The following is a 6,000-nucleotide window of genomic DNA, read 5'->3' as shown; positions in this document are numbered from 1 at the left end:
AAGATAATTTAAACGCACCTTAAAGACACTCAAAAATATTATATATATAGTAATATATATAATGGAGAATCAAGTCATGAAGAGAGGCCGTGGAAGACCAAAGGTTTATAATAAAGAAGAACTAAAAAAACATAGAAGTTATTACATTTTAAATACATATGTGTATTGTAAATATTGTGATAAATGTTTTTCTATGGCCTATAAAACATTACATTTCAAAACTAAAAAATGTCAAATAGCCAAATGTTTATTAAATTAAATTAAATAATTTTATAACAATTTAAATAGTTAAATTATTTTAATTATTTGAATATATTTATTTAAACGCACATTAAAAGACACTTAAAGAAATAAAATATATAGTTAATATATGTATATGAATATAGATTATTTAAATCGAAAGGTACTTAAAGACATACCTATATTATATAATATGCAGAAGATGAATAGAGATGCGCTCCAAAAGTTGACTAGAAATGATTTAATTAATATAATATTAAATCAAAAATCTAGGGTTGAAGTTAATAATACTTCAATTTCCAAACCAGTACAAAAAGTACTATCACAATCCAATATCAAACAAATAACTGTACCTCAGTTAACAGTTATTGCTAAAGAAAAAGGTTTGAGACGTTATTCAAGACTTAGAAAAAACGAATTAATCGCATTATTAACACCAGTCCCAAAACCAAGAAAGAGTGTAAAACAGATGGTTAAAGAGTATGAGAACAATACACATATGCTAGCAGCTCGAAATAAAAACCAATACCAGCCCCAAGAGTTAAGATAGAACAAGTAAATAAAGCTCTTAAGGTTATACAAAGTCATATGAAATAAGCATTATTAACAATAAAGAACCATTAATATAAATGCAAAACACAAGAAAGTATCTTACATATTATATTAAAAGCATATTAACATCAATGAAAGGACTTAAATTTGTTGAAACGCTTAATTCATTAACGAAGATGCAAAAGACGGAGGTATAACTTATTTTATAAAAAAACTGTTTATTTCAACAACCCAGCCTTAACAATTACAAATAATAAAGAAATTACTGAATCACTACAAATTTCAAAACAAAATATATTAAATAAGATTGATGAATTTACTTCAGAAGGTTCTGGTTGGTCTATTGAATCTGTAAATAATCATTATCTTAATATAATTAAATATGAACCACTCAAAGGGTCTTCATATATTGAACTACCAAATAAACTGAGAAACAGTGCAAAAGGTTTTATAAATATGAAGAACAACGATAATGAGTGCTTCCGTTGATTCCATATTAGATACTTAAATTTACAAGATAAAAACCCACAGAGAATTAAAAAATCTGATAGGGAATATATTAACAAATTAGACTACACTGGTATTGAATTTCCAGTGACTGTTAAACAATATAATAAAATCGAAAAGCAAAACAGAATTAACATTAATGTTTTTGGATATGAAAATAATCAAAAATACCCCATTTATATATCGGAAGAAAAATATGAAGAATGGTTAAATCTACTTCTTATAACAGAGAATGAAAATAAACATTATGTTCTAATAAAAAATTTTAATGCATTTATGTACAATCAAACAAAGCATAAGGAAAAGAAGCACTTCTGTATGCGTTGTCTACAAGGTTTTATTTCAGAAAGAGTGCTATTAAATCATAAAGAAGCTTGTATTAAGGTAAATGGAGTACAAGCAGTTCGTATGCCTGATAAAAATAATAATAAATTAAAATTTAATAACTTTAATAAACAATTACAAGCACCATTTGTTATATATGCCGATTTTGATGCAATCATAGAAAAGATATCTGGTTGTAACCAAAATAATAAAAAATCATATACAGAAGCCTACCAAAAGCATACAGACTGCGGCTAAGGATATAAAGTTGTTTGTTGTTATGATGATAAATTCACGAAACCAATTCAAATATATAGAGGTGAAAAAGCTGTTTACAAATTTATGGAAGCTATGTTAAAAGAAGTTAAATATTGTAAAAGTATTATGAAAACCCACTTTAATAAACCATTAAAAATGACCTCTGATGATGAAGAAGAATTTAAAAAAACTGATGAATGTCATATCTTTAACAAAAAATATACTAACAAAGATATTCGAGTTCAGGATCACTGTCATGGGACAGGTAAATATCGAGGGTCAGCTCATAAAGATTGCAATCTCAACTATCAATTAAGTGATAAAATTCCTGTTATATTTCATAATTTAAGAGGATATGACAGCCATTACATTATGCAAGAGATTGGAGCTATTGTTAAGAAGCATACATACAAAAACAAAAAAGGAGAAGATATGCAGATGACTATAAATGCTATACCAAATAACATGGAGAAGTATTTGGCTTTCATGCTAGGTAACCATCTCACCTTCATTGATAGTTTTCAATTTATGAGCTCTAGTCTGGAAAAGCTTGTTAGTAACCTACCTAAAGAATCATTTAAATACACCTCTAAAGCATTTAAAAATAAACAAAAATTTAATCTAATGACCCAAAAAGGTATTTACCCATATGATTATATGGATCCGTTTGAAAAATTTAATGAGAAGTTACCTTCAAAAGAAGACTTTTATAGTATTCTTACTGCTGAGAATATATCAGATGAACAATACCATCATGCCCAAAATGTTTGGAATACATTTAATATACAAAACATGAGTGAGTACCACAATCTGTATTTAAAATCAGACGTTTTGTTATTAGCTGATGTATTTGAAAACTTTCGAAAAACATGTCTTGAATATTATAGATTAGACCCAGTCCACTATTTTAGTAGTCCAGGTCTATCATGAGATGCTATGTTAAAGATGACTAAAATTGAATTAGAATTAATGACTGATGTTAATATGTATCAATTCATTGAAAAGGGTATGAGAGGGGGTGTTTCTTATATTTCTAATCGATATGGTAAGGCTAATAATAAGTATATGGGAACATTTGATAAGAAAAAACCCTCAAAATATATAATGTATCTTGACGCAAACAATTTATATGGATGGGCTATGTCACAAAACTTGCCTACTGATGGTTTTAAATGGTTAACTGAGAAACAGATTAACAACTTAAACCTTGCTGAATATAAAGCAGATAGTAAAAAAGGTTTAATTTTAGAAGTTGATTTAGAATACCCTAAAGAACTACATGATCTACGTAACGATTATCCTGTTGCACCAGAAAAAGTTAAGGTAACTAGCGACATGCTGTCAAAATATTGTAAGACAATTGCTTCTAATTACAATATATCAACAGGATTAGTAAGCAAACTGATTCCGACTTTAAAAAATAAAGAGAAGTATGTGCCACATTATAGAAATCTTCAATTATACTTAGATCTTGGGTTAAAGTTAACTAAAGTCCACCGAGTATTGAAATTTAACCAATCTCCATGGTTGAAAAAATACATAGACTTTAATACTCAAAAAAGAACTAATGCAAAAAATTCTTTTGAAAAAGACTTCTTCAAATTAATGAATAATTCGGTTTTTGGGAAAACTATGGAAAACTTGAGAAAAAAAGTAGATATTAGACTAGTAACTAATAAAAATAAATTATTAAAATTGGCTTCAAAACCTACTTATGTAAGTTCAAAGATCTTTAATGAAAATTTAGTAGCTGTGCATAAAATAAAAGAAACACTAACCCTTAATAGGCCGGCATATGTGGGTATGTGCATCTTAGATTTAAGTAAAACGTTGATGTATGATTTTCATTACAACTATATCAAGAAGCGGTATGGTGATAAAGCTAAACTTCTTTTCACAGACACAGATAGTTTAACATATGAAATCGAATCTGAAGATGTCTATCAAGATTTTTGGGTTGATAAAGATAAATTTGATTTTAGTGATTACTCAGAATATTCTCAATATTCTGAGTAATCACTAAAATAAGACTAATAAAAAAATTATTGGTAAATTTAAAGACGAAGCCGCTGGAATCTCAATTACTGAATTTGTTGGTTTAAGAAGTAAAATGTATAGTTATATTAAAGTTAATAATAAAGGAGATAAAAAAGCTAAAGGAATTAAGAAAAATATTATTAAGAGCGAAATAGAACATGAAGACTATAAAAAAACATTATTTGAAAAGAAGTAAATGCATCATACAATGAAAACTATTAGAAGTGTTAACCATCAACTTGGGAGTTATTAAATTAATAAAGTATCACTTAGCTGTTTTGATGATAAACGGTACATATTAGATGATGAATGTACAAGTTATGCTTATGGTCATTATCTTATCAATTCAAATAACTAAATATTAACAAACAGTTATAATGTGTAGTAAGCATGTAGCGTGGGCCTCTGTTAGAGTAAAATCATACATACCTGCTCCTCAGGTTTGACTACATATCACATAACTTTTGTAAGCAGTAGTTAATACAAAACGGTTTACCGCATTTATACCTTTTGTAATAACTGTTTGCTGCAGGCAGTTTGTAAAATTTTAAACGCATCTATATTTTGAAAAACATATAGATTCCAAATTTTGTAAAGAGCATATGTTAAATGTCTGTTGTCGTTCGGACCCAGGGGACGCTCCGGATCTCACTTCGTGAAATCACCCCACCGTCGCTTTAAAATTCTCGGGGCTCCATCCCCTGCTCGATCACTTCGTGATCTGCGCTGCCGAGCCCCTCCGAACAGATGCTTTGTTAACATTTATTTGTAAAGACTGCTTGTAAATTTTAAACGCATCTATATATTTCAAAAACATATAGATTCCAAATTTTTAAACGATAGATTTTTGCGATCGTATACCTATGGTTTGCAAAACAGGTCCAAAACAGGTCCTAAACTGTGCCCGTATCCCCATGTCCTATACTACTGCAGTCTTAAGAACATTGGTAGAAGAAGGAAGAAGGAGTAAGAAACATCTGTACTGTTGTGGTTACATTTTGCAAAGTTGAAGAAAGCTAACGTGAAAATTTTCAGGTAATTTTTTTATTCGATTCATACATGCTCCATCTATTGTAGGCTTATGTCATCGTAAATCTAGCCACATAAGTTTTTTTGACTACATAGCTGAAGGCAAAAATCCATGGCCGAAATAAGTCTTAATTTGTTACGTTCCTATATTTATAAATCTTCATTGAAATCCGTTCATGGTTATCAAGTAACGACGAGACTAATATTTACAAAACTAAATAGAACGTTTATCGCTCTCTGCTGAAGTTGATCGAATTGAGTACGCATTAAGTCAATTTTCTCCAAATTATCGAAGGTTTAAACTTTAAAATGAATACACTCAAAATGAGGGAAGCCATGCAATTATTTAACGACGTTCCACTGTTATTTTAAATCTTCATTATAAGAATGAGTTTGGCGAATCTCGTTGAACGCACGCCCTGTAATGTGGCACTATACCAGTGATCCTCTTTTATTTCTATCAGAACAAAACCTTTTTTTCAAACAGAGTTAAATTTGCGTTAGCAGAATTTCAAACAATAAAGTTAAATCTTCATGTATCCCATAAACCAAGGTTAGTACATATATATATCATGCCATTCTATGTTATTTATTGCATGTTATAAAATAAGATTCAAACTATTCTTCTTATATGAGTTTCCAAACATCCTGTAATAATAAATTGCTTGTGTGACATTTTATTTGGCATTAAGTAAACTCTACCTTGTGAAAATGGTTTACACATTTTCATGCTTAAGTTTTATTCTTCGATTGCCTTTCAAAAATATTAACTAATCACTATTCCTTTAAATGTTTGTTACTCCCATATTAGATCTCATTCGTTGAAATGCAGTTTTTCCTAATGGTTTCGTTAACATATTAGTAACCATTTGTTGTGACGTACAATACTCAAGTGCAATTTCTTTCTTCAGTACTTTGTCCTGAATAAATGATATTTTATGTCAATGTGTTTCGTTCTTGGATGGTATTTCTGATTTTTCGACAAACTTATTGCTCCTTGATTATCTTCATTTATGATAGTTGGTTCCTTTTGAGTGAAGTTTAAATCATGAA

This window comes from Xenia sp. Carnegie-2017, unplaced genomic scaffold (assembly GCF_021976095.1).
Source record: "Xenia sp. Carnegie-2017 unplaced genomic scaffold, XeniaSp_v1 HiC_scaffold_3, whole genome shotgun sequence".
In the NCBI taxonomy this organism is placed as follows: domain Eukaryota; kingdom Metazoa; phylum Cnidaria; class Anthozoa; order Malacalcyonacea; family Xeniidae; genus Xenia; species Xenia sp. Carnegie-2017.
Note: the sequence above shows the minus strand (reverse complement) of the source record.